The 12,259-nt window shown below is 43.6% G+C and overlaps 1 protein-coding gene across 1 annotated transcript in view; it reads left to right on the forward strand.

Moving 5' to 3' along the window:
- The window catches only part of LOC124594157 (forkhead box protein J1.2-like), a 281,291-nt gene that overhangs the window by 125,725 nt on the left and 143,307 nt on the right, over nt 1-12,259 (forward strand). The window lies entirely within an intron of this gene.

The following is a 12,259-nucleotide window of genomic DNA, read 5'->3' on the forward strand; positions in this document are numbered from 1 at the left end:
GCACCTCTCTTCTACAGTGCGGACTGTCTCCCCAATGTATGATTTTCCGCACTGACAGGGAATTTGATAAGCGCCTGGTTTTCGAAGGCCTAGGTTATCTTTCACTGAACCCTGTACAGTCAAGGCTTTTGCAGGGGGTCGGAATACACATTTCGCATTGTGTTTCCCCAGGATTCTACTGATTTTTCTTGCTGTGTTTCCGACAAACGGAATGCACGCAGATGACTTGTGTTCTTCTGTTTCTTCTTCTTGTTCTCTTGGCGCAGTCTGTCTGAGTGCGTGTCTTATTTGCTTCTGGTTGTACCCGTTTTACCGAAATGTTGTCTCGAGGTGTTGCAGTTCTGTTGGAAGGCTCTCCTGATCGCAGCCTTCGAGCAGAATTGCTGCGCCGAGAGGAACAGCGCAGCATTGATCAGGAACCACCTGAAGATGGCAGCGTGTACGTCTGCCGAAATATTATGGAGAAATTACGACGCTACCCGGTCGGCTACCCGAGAACTGCTCAAATTTGAAATACGCCGGGAAAACTTCAGATCGCCAGAAGAGTATAGATGCTTTTAAAATGTGGTTCTACAGAAAAATGTTGAAGATTCGAATTTAGGAGAAAAATTTGTATCACAATTTGACTTTTTAGTAGTTGGCTGATAGAGCACATCCCGAGTCATCACGATATCGTAAGTTTAGAAAAGAGAAGTGTGTGTGTGTGTCTGGGAGGTAGGGGTAAAAAGTAAAAATTGTACACGGAGTCGTATGTTTCACTGTAGGAAGCAGAGCGGAATAAATGTAGGCTGCTGTAGTTACGCAGAGATGAAGAGGCTTGCACAGGATAAACTTGCGTGGAAAGGTGCAGCGAACTAGTCTTCAAGACATAACACAAGCAAGTACGGTTTGCTAGTACGATTTTCAATGGTTCAAATGGCTCTGAGCACTATGCGACTTAACTTCTGAGGTCATCAGTCGCCTAGAACTTAGAACTAATTAAACCTAACTATCCTAAGGACATCACACACATCCATGCCCGAGGCAGGATTCGAACCTGCGACCGTAGCGGTCACGCGGTTCCAGACTGAAGCGCCTTTAACCGCACGGCCACACCGGCCGGCACTACGATTTTCAGTCGTCTCAAAAGAAATTCGCAACTTTTATCATTTCACCGCCAAAACTCTATAACTTGTCCAAAACTGCCCTTATCACCAGTAGCCAAACTCCACAGCTAGAGACAGATTGGTGATTTTTCTAATATCCACTCCCCGCAACACGTCTGTGAGCCATGTTGTAGAAGTGTTGCAGCACTGGCCTAATATACTTTTTTAAAAAAAGTAAATTTTATCTTAATACTCTGACAAGTGTTTAAAAGAAGTAAGTTTATTTACTTCCAAGTAATACAGTGATATTTTTAAGGTATGACTTTTTAGCTTTGTGCAAAACACAGTGTGATAAGTACATTTCATCATTTTGCCAGGTACAGTTCTGTTCTGGATTAATACGTGTTTTGCTTCGCTTTTCTTGTCTGTTTCTGGTATGGAACCACAGGTAACAGTATTTATCCGGATGTAACACCCGTTTTTTATTCTTCTCCAATCTGTAGCAATAATGTCTGCCTAGGTACGTGTACCCGCTCTTCTAGCTAAAGGTCAAGTAGTCATATTCGGGTAAGGGGTTAGTGTATCCTTCCTCTGAATTTTATGAATTATCGAGTTCGTGCCCGCCTGCTCCAGTAATCAGAATTTTGATAAGGGCTTCTTTAGTAATTACATAAAAGAGGGTGTCCATGGTGCAGACTTAATTTCTTGTTTGCCACGTCAGACCTTTTTGGACCTTAGCCTCTCTCCATACGTATCTGTTAAAGGAAGACAACCCCAAAGTTAAGCATCACGTCACGGGACGAAGGACATCTGGACTACAGCAGTGGTAGAATCCAAGCAATCATCCTGGCATTATCCATGTATTACTTACCGAAGCCCCAGAAAACCTCACTCAAGTTGAATATATGGGGTCTCCTAGATACGGGCTCAGTGCCTTAAATACTGTATCACCTCCTCCAGTTACAACTTGTCTACCTTTCTAATGCATCCTCGAATGTACATTTTGTGGTTGTCAGCACATATTATCCAGCCATTTCACCCTTAAGCTGTGAGGACGTGGCGTGAGCCGTGCTTGGGTGGCTCAGTTGGTAGAGCACTTGCCCGCGAAAGGCAAAGTTTTAATCTGCCAGGAAGTTTCATGTCAGCGCACACTCCGCTGTAGAATGAAAATTTCATTCCATTTCACCCTTGTCCGCCGGTCTGTAATTATTCTCTTAGGTTCAAATGGCTCTGAGCAATATGGGACTCAACTGCTGAGGTCATAAGTCCGCTAGAACTTAGAACTACTTAAACCTAACTAACTTAAGGAAAACACGCACATCCATGCCCGAGGCAGGATTCGAACCTGCGACCGTAGCGGTTACGCGGTTCCAGACTGTAGCGCCTAGAACCGCACGATTCTCTTAGGCCTCCCGGCATACACTGAGAGCACAAAAGTCGAGGGATAGCAACACGCACACATACAGGAGATGGTGAACTGACGGAGTTGTCATTTGTACTCAGGTGATTTACGTGAAAAGCATTCCGACGTGATTGCGGCTTCACGACAGGAATCAACACACTTTGAACACGGTATGGTAGTTGGAGCTGGATGCATGGGACATTCCATTTCGGAAATCGTTAGGAAATTCAATATTCCGAGATCCACAGTGTCAAGAGTGTGCCGAGAATACCAAATTTCAAATATTACCTCTCACAACGGACAACAGTGGCCAAAGGCCTCCGCTTAACGACCGAGAGCATCTGCGTTCGCTTAGAGTTATCATTGCTAACAGACAAGCAACACTACGCGAAATAACTGCAGAAATCAATGTGGAACGTACGACGAACGTATCCGTTACAAGAGTGTGGCGAAATCTGGCGTTAATGGACTGTGGCAGCAGACGACCGACAGGAGCGCCTTTGCTCACAGCACATCGCCTGCAGCGCCTCTCTTGTGATCGTGACCATATCGCTTGCACACTAGACAATTGGAAAATCGTGCCGTGGGTCGATAGATGACTCCCGATTTCAGTTGCTAAGAGCTGATATTAGGGCTCGAGTGTGGTGCAGCCCATACGAAGCCATGGAGCCAAGTTGTCAACAAGGCACTGTGCAAGTTGGTGATGGCACCATAATAGTGTTGGCTGTGTTTACATGGAATGGACAAGGTCGTATGGTCCAACTGAACCATCATACACTGGAAATGTTTATGTTCGGCTACTTGGAGACCATTTGCAGCTTTTCAACAATGGAATTTTTATGAATGATACTGCGCCACTGGACCACAGATATTTGCGATTGGTTTGAAAAACGTACTGGACAATGGATGACAGCGAATGATTGGCCACCCACATCGCTCGACATTAATCCCACAGAACATTTATAGAACATAATCCAGAGGTCAGATCGTGCATAAAATCCTGCACTGGCAACAGTTTCACAATTATGGACTGCTGTAGAGGCAGCATGGCTCAATATTTCTGCAGGGGACTTCTAACGACATGTTGAGTCCATGCCATGTCGAGTTGCTGCACTACACCGGGGAAAAGGAGGTCCGAAACGATATTAGGAGGTACCCCATGAATGTTGTCACCCCAGTGTGTGCCATTCAATGCGTTTTCTACGAGTTAATACATGTATCTATAATTATGTTCGTTGGCAGGTGTTTGTAATTCAGTCTCATATCTTATTCTCAATCCATCTGTCTCTCTAGTAGGCCAATTAATATTTCGCAGGATTCGAGCTCAAATAGCTCTTAAATTATTCATCTTGTTTCATTTCTGCCGTTATTTCAGAGTTGTCAGTCTTTTAACTTTAACTCGCACACAGTTCTCCCAGTTCATTTTCTGTAAGACTCTTTTATTTCCTCAGACCATATCACGACAGTTTTCAACTTTCTCGGAAATGCTGACGTGATCTAAGTTTCTTTATGGTAAAATCACGTTCCTGATATTCTCGTTTGTGTTTCGCACTTCCTGAAGCTCCCACGGAACCAAGGCCACTTTGTTGTTTTTTTCCACAGGAAATGGGTACAAATCTGCATGGTCAGTCTATTCATGCCCATTCGTTTTGTTTCCGCAGAAAGCACTCTTCCTTTTTCGCGTGGTGTCTGCACTTTCTCCACATGAAAGTACAGTTCGTTGCTGTGGCGTCTTCTTAACTAACCACTCTCTCTTATGGGGCCTATGTCTTCTTCTAGTTCCAACAGTTCCTACTGAACGTGACACACTGTGCTGCCTCTGGTCGAATGACTTCACAATAATGACTGAGCGTGCCTTAAATACGTGAATTTTGTGTTGCAAATAGCACTAGTCAGCTGTTATGCCACATCCTACATCTGAAGACTGCTTTTTCATTGATGTTTAATTCTTGTCTACTTTCCTGCTTCAACGTTTCAGCCCGCCTGATTTTTTTGTGATCAACATCTGGCTCTCTAGGCGCCGACTTGGTGTTACAAAATTTGTTTTCCCGAAGGATATCCGGAAGCCCGCCTCGGCCGCTTGAGTTTTGTGTTCATTGATTTGTTTAGTGGCTGTGCCTAGGCAGTCGAGGAAGATTGCAACATCATCTGTGAAAGCTAGGCTAGAGTTGTCAGATCATAGCTCCTATCCATTGTGTCTCCATTTTTACTTTTCTATTAGGCAGGTCTTAGTGCTATTCGTGTATGACTTTCTCGAGATCACAGTTAAAACGTAAGGCGACAGCCCATCTACTAATCTCACAATTGTCCTGATTTTGAAGGCGTCTCAAACGTTTCCTCAGAATTTCACTTTGGGTGGTCTGAGTCAAGGTCATCTGTACTGCTGCACTGACGCCCTTGTTTTCTAACCGAAACTCATTTCTTAAATAATAATAATAATTATTATTATTATTACTAGTACTCTTATTCTTATTTTTATTTGTTGCTTGTGTCACGACACAAATGTGGCGACTGGTCACACAAGGGAAGAATACGCTTTCATTGTTTTTGGTCTTGTAAATGATGAGTTCTCCAGTAGTTGTAGGCTTCCGAAATATTTATTTTCTGCTTGTTTCCTTTCTCCGTTATACTGCATGACACTGTTATCACTAGGTGAAAGGGCACTTGTATAACTGAAACATCTGACCCGTTTGAAATATTTGTGAAACATCATTAAAGTGCACTGTGTTTGCTGGACTTAGATGTGGACATTATAATATACTTTTTATTGAAACTGTGTGCCCGACCGAGACTCGAACTCGGGACCTTTGCCTTTCGCGGGCAAGTGCTCTACCATCTGAGCTACCGAAGCACGACTCACGTCCCGTCCTCACAGCTTTACTTCTGCCAGTACCTCGTCTCCTACCTTCCAAACTTAACAGAAGCTCTCCTGCGAACCTTCTGTTAAGTTTGGAAGGTAGGAGACGAGGTACTGGCAGAAGTAAAGCTGTGAGGACGGGGCGTGAGTCGTGCTTCGGTAGCTCAGATGGTAGAGCACTTGCCCGCGAAAGGCAAAGGTCCCGAGTTCGAGACTCGGTCGGGCACACAGTTTTAATCTGCCAGGAAGTTTCATATCAGCGCACACTCCGCTGCAGAGTGAAAATATCATTCTGGATACCTTTTATTCTTTCCGTTACAATGAGAATCGTTCACAAGACCATGTCAAAGCTTTTCATATATGCCTTCCTCTGGACTCAGCTTCAGTATCATCTGCAAACACACATACTCAGCTACATTTCGTCATTACCGTGGCTCTTTCATTTATTTTCAGCCGCGCGGGGTAGCCTTGCGGTCTAGACGCCTCGCCACGGCTCACGCGGCTTCCCCCGTCGGAGGTTCGAGTCCTCCCTTGGGCATGGTTGTGTGTGTTGTCTTTAGTGCAAGTTAGGTTAAGTTAGATTAAGTAGTGTGTAAGCCTAGGGACCGATGACCTCAGCAGTTTGGTCCAATAGAACTTACCACAAATATATTTTCTCTGCCATTCTACGTAACGGTATTATTTATTACAGAATTTCGCCAGTTATAGACCTCAGACAATGGTGCAACTTTATTCTTTTTATCTTTACGTAACGTCTTCATGCGTTGATCCATGGTCTGTCATCACAATCCTACGTTGTGAATGTCGTTGTTGGACAGGAAGTTTTGCAGTATTGATCAGTAGCCTGAAATTTTCCGTGTTGTGTGTGGTGTCTTCTGCGACGTTAAGTTTTCTCTGTATTTGAATACGCATGCCTATACCAGTTTCTTTGGCGCTTCAGTGTATAATAATATGCTTCTAGCAGCTAATAGCAGAATCCAAAAACGTTAAGAGAGTATTTTCCTTCCTCAGTATCAAACAAAAATACTTACAGAGACACTAATATTTTAAGATGAGCTTGACTTTAATTGACGTTGGTGAATTCGGCCGCGAGCTTACGTCGGGGTGAATAGAAATGAGAGGGGGAATATTTTGTTGTTTGTTTTCGAATGCTGACAACTCACAAGTGTGTGCAAATAGCACGGGTCAGCTGCTGTCAAACGGAAGAAACCTGCATTCGTGAATGTGCGTTACGCAGGCGGTCGGCTTCAAATGTGCTACATGTTTGCAGCAAGTAATATGAAATCAAATTAAGACCTTTGTAATACAACGCACTGAGTGAAAGAAAAATAACATTCAAAAAATTTAGTAAACATTTGTGATCGTGCCTCATATTGCAAATACTGTTATTAATTAACGTAACGTACTAATTTATGTATGTTATCAATTAAGAAAGAAAAATGACTTTCAACACTTTTAATAAACATTTGCGATCGTGCCTCATAATGCAATTACGTTATTAATTAACACAATGTACTAATTTATGTATGTTATCAATTAAGAAAGAAAAATGACTTTCAACACTTTTAATAAACATTTGTGATCGTGCCTCATAATGCAGTTGCTGTTATTAATTAACACAATGTACTAATTTATGTATGTTATCAATTAATAGTAAGATCGGTAGGGGAAGATGTAATTTGGTCACGACGGGAGAAGTGGCCATTGGATATCTTTTAATCTGAACAGCCTGTGACTTGCCGAGAAATGGCCAAACGAGTTTTAATATTCATCGTCATTGTTGTAGTCGAGATTGACAGAGGAAGCTTTTCCTTTATTTTTAATAATTTTTGTTTTTTTTGTTTTTGAGACATCGGACGTAAGATAGGTCATGTATATTAATCTTGTGGTCTCATTTGTAGCCGGCCTGAGTGACCGTGCGGTTCTAGGCGCTACAGTCTGGAGCCGAGCGACCGCCCCGGTCGCAGGTTCGAATACTGCCTCGGGCATGGATGTGTGTGATGTCCTTAGGTTAGTTAGGTGTAATTAGTTCTAAGTTCTAGGGGACTGATGACGTCAGAAGTTAAGTCGCATAGTGCTCAGAGCCATTTGAACCAATCTCACTTGTATGAAGAGTAATAATTTGAATAATATCAGTGTTTAAATAACGACTTTCGGCCTACAAATGTAGTTCCTTTTATTTATTTCAATATGATAGTTTCTCCTGTGCATTGCTAATGCCGACATGGCGACCGATCTGCAAAAGTGGCCACACTACTCGTCGGGAAAAGTGGCTAAGGTGTTCACCCCAGTAATAGTTACTTCCATATGTCACGCAGAATATTAAACATCACACTGACTTCTACATCCTTTTATATATGTAAGCCATTCTATCCCTTTATAACAATTCTGAATTAATAACGTTATAGTATTTAAAACTGTCTCTATTCTGTTATATTTAGCCTAATACAAAAGTCAGATTCAAAACGGTGTGCTGCAGTCGCATGGTATTCTTTCAGCTGCTAGGGCGTGAAGATATCTAGAAAACGTGCCCAGAAATCAGAACAGAGAAACATCGGATCCTGTTGCGATGGCACTGGCCACGGTACCACCCGCGTAGGCGTGGAAAATTGAGCAGTACATAAGTCTTCAGAAAAATGGCTGTAGCTCCAATATATTACTTTTTCAATTAATATATTTGGTTTGATGTCTTATAAAATATAGATTCAAAACGTTTAAATGGTAAGCTTCTGTCATGGTTTGGTGAAAACTGAATTTCTCTCTGAGTGGCCACTACGCCCCCCCCCCCCCAAATCCCCTACAAAAACCTTCGATGCTGTTAGAGGTGTCGTCCGTCGTCCTTCCTACATGTCAGTATTAACACTGCTCTACACCGCCACCAACACCGAGCGAGGTGGCGCAGTGGCTAGCACACTGGACTCGCATTCGGGAGGACGACGGTTCAATCCCGCGTCCAGCCATCCTGATATAGGCTTTCCGTGATTTCCCTATATCGCTCCAGGCAAATGCCGGGGTGGTTCCTCTGAAAGAGCGCGGCCGACTTCCTTCCCCGTCCTTCCCTAATCCGATGAGACCGATGACCTCGCTGTCTGGTCTCCTCCCCCAAACAACCCCAACCGCCACCAACAAGGTCTACCATCTCCTGTAAACAATACAAGATCACAGTAGAAGGTTAATTGGAATAAGGACATACACCAGAAATCCACTGTTCGAATTCTCATAGAAGCGAAACACAGTTTATGCGCGTCTAATAATCCTCGTCAAGCCCATTTCGTTCAGTGAACACATCAGTTAGCTAGGGGTTCCAAGCTCTGTCACGCGACCTCTTCGTAAATTGTCCGTGTACGCTCACTAAACAGTAACAGCCACCTTGAAAACAGACACCCTTCCCACCCCGACGCATGGGAACGCACTTCAGAACGCATTCCAAAATTTTCCACGCCGAGAGAAAAGCAATGATCCCTGACTGCAGTTCCGAAGCAGAGACCACCATACCGCCTGCGCCCCAGAGGACTCGAAAATCCACCAGCACCCGACCAGGCCTGCCGACCAACTCCTGACTTCACGAGTTGCTACCAGCTGTACGAAGTTATTCTGACATGCTGGCCTTAGGGCCGTTCAGTCTCCAGGGCAGCAAGTAGGCGCTGATATTGGCTATTTCCAACTAACGTTCGCAGCTCTACTGTAAAGTGCTGCTGCATGCCGGCACTTTGAGGAGTTCGGTTTCCAAAGCGTATTCCATGGAAAACACTCTCCTTTGAACCAGGCCAGGGCACTACTACCCCTTCGCCAGATTAACCAAAATCCGGACACTTCTCTCCAGGCGCGAGAACGACTCCCGTCCTCCGAAAGCCAGGAAACCAATGTTGTCGCTCGCAACAGCGACCAACACTCGCCAACGGTCACAGCCACTTCAAGACTTCTTGAATGTAGCAATGTACATAATTATGATGAAATGTCGTCGGCGTTAGGGACTGTTAGAATCTTCGAAGGTTTAATATGGTGGATCGATTTCGGTGAGATGTCTGTGTTCACTTCCGTTGTGAGACTGCTCAAATCACGTTTTCCACATTAACTCACACTTTTTTACTAGAGTAAGAAGACATTGTCAGTGAAGCACCGTTGTGTCTTTGTAACCCCGTATTAGTCACCATACAACGTAAAGAAAAGTGAAGAAAAGGAAATGCTTCTTGATATGCTGGAAACCTTCATGTCGCTTGGGCCGAAATGTAGTGTGCCGTCTTCCTGCTGCTACATTTGTGTATGGGGTATGAACAACTTTTTTTGGGTTATAATTCCGAACACTTTCAGCGAGTGGCGGCGTTAGATCAGATACCAGAACCTTTCGTTGTCTGGATCTTTCGTTTGTAACGTGTAGTCAAATGAAAACGAGACAGATGGAAAAAATATGTAAATTGTTTATTATTCCAAAAATAATCTCCGAAACTCTAAATAAATTTATCTCATTGAGAGGCGACGTGGTCAATACCTTCATGTTAAAATGTTTTTGGTGCCCACAGAACCGTGCTTGTGCTCAGGCGTGGACCTCATTTTCCAAAGCAAATCTACGGCCACGAATATCTTCCTTCAGTGTACCAACACTATGGAAATCGCATGGGGAGAGATCGCGACTGTAAGGAGGATGAGGGCAGGCCGCATGCTGCCAAGGTTGTTTCGACTACGCTGCAAAATTTTGGCTGGAAAGCCCTTGCCGTCCTCCATACAGTCCCGATCTCTCCTCATGCGATTTCGCATTTCTTTGTGCACTGAAGAAAGATACTTGCGGCCGTAGATTTGCTACGGACAAAGAGGTCCACGCCTGGGCAAAATCATTCTTCTGTAGGCAACCACAAGTCTTTTTCCATGAAGGCATTGACCGTCTTGCCCTCCAGTGGTACAAATGTGTTAACTTATGGCTATTACTTTTTAAATAATAAATTTTACCTACTTTTCGCCATCTATTTCATTTTCATTTAACTGCCCGTTATAAAACTCAAGAATAAAGCTCACAAAAGCGAAATGAATGCCCAAATGGATGCAGAGAAGCCAGGCACGGGACGTAGGTGGCATGTACCGTAAGTGATGTCCGTTCTAGGGAGGCATACAGAACGTCAGTAAGGGATGTGGTGGTCTCGCTTGTCAGTACAGGACGCACATAAGGTGCCCTTCTGTGGAGCAGACCGTCCAGTAAGGTTTGCAGTCGAAGCAGCCACAAACAACAGTCAATGGTGAAGGTGTTATGGCTTCAGTATTCAGCAACAATCTAATTTTTAAAGGATACATCTGGTTTTTCTGATCGTTTTCAAAACATTGTTAAACAAGGAAAACGGGGCGGAAACTGGCTGACCTTGGACTTTCAATGATTATCGGCATATCCCTGGTTCCATTGTGCAATCTGAAGTTTACCTGGCAAAGCAGGTGAAACTATATGCTAATGTCTGTCGTGGCCTTAACCTGTAATGTATTCCCTGCCCCTTTGAGCCAAAAGTTTCATTGCAAACCCCACGATCGTAGTATATTATACCCCCCCCCCCCCTCCTCCCCCAAAAAAAGGCTCTGCAGTGGCTCTAGTAGCCAGAATAATTACGGCATAGGCTTATTGTACACGGGCGTTCCATATAAGATCCAACTGCTCAGAGCTTTCCTTGGAACGTCTTTGCAGGATAACATCTCCATAGTCAACCACTGGAGGTAAAAGTGACTGTTCAGGTTCATTTTCGAGGAAAGAAAATTTTATATTTTTGTGCTAGTTGGAGAGGTGATGTCCTTTTGCAGGCTGCTGCCATGTGATCAGCCAACTGATTTTTGTCCCATGTTAGAAAGAGAAGTTTATCTTCAGTATATCTATTGTGGATGACGAACTGTGACTGTGATTTAAATTGGTGTTTACCTGGTGATAAATAAGCAACCAGTCGCTTTTTTACGATTTATTCAACCACGAACATGTTTTCGAGCCACTGCAGGCTCATCATCAGATGGAGGTTTTACAAGAACATTAAGTTGTGGACCAAGTGTAGCTAGATGCAGTGCTGGTGCTGCTGGCCGAAATGACATAGTAATCGGTGACGAAACATTTACGAACCCGAAAGTTTTTTACGTTTTAGGTACTTACAGTGCACTGCCTTGTGGTGTCCGTGCCAGATTGCTTCTTATAACGTACATTATTAAGCTATGTACACAAATAAACACAGACATTTGTATTTGTCTCATTCAGGACGAACTATAGGAGGGATCCTCAAAATTTAGGACCAGTAAAGCTTCAGATACCAAGCAGAAGAGTTTAGATTTTAGATAGATTGAGATTTAACCGTAAACTCTACAATGATCTTGGTGACACACATGGGTCAGTACTGACAGTTTCTACAGCAGTACTCAAGTTAATACAGAATCTGATGAAAAGTATGTGGGCACCTATTAGTGGATATCAATATGACAGTTTCAACTCTCTTAGTGACACTTTCAACAGCGTATCTGGATGACTACAGAGGAATCTCAGCCCATTTTTCCCAAAGAGACGAAACCAGAGTAGGTAATGTTGGAAGCGGGGATCTAGAGCGATCCTGACGTTCTAACTCATCCCAAATGTGTTCCAGGGGGGTTCAGGTCGGTACTTTGGGCAGGCCAGTCCAGTTCATGAATGTTATTGTCCGCCAACCATAACTTCACAGATGCTGCTTCATTAGTGGTTGAACTGTCATGCTGATACGTACAATCATCGTCTCTGAGTTGTTCCTGTACTATAAGCAGTACAAAATACTGTAAAATGTGTTCTTATACTTCCAAATGTAGCATTTTATTAAGCAGAATGACACCAAACCCTAACCGCGGGAAAATTCCAATTCCGTAACACCATCAACTGCGTTCTCCATTGCTCGCACTAAACATGACTGCAAATACCTTTCTCCAGGCATTCGC

The sequence above is a fragment of the Schistocerca americana genome, chromosome 2, assembly GCF_021461395.2.
Source record: "Schistocerca americana isolate TAMUIC-IGC-003095 chromosome 2, iqSchAmer2.1, whole genome shotgun sequence".
Taxonomy (NCBI): domain Eukaryota; kingdom Metazoa; phylum Arthropoda; class Insecta; order Orthoptera; family Acrididae; genus Schistocerca; species Schistocerca americana.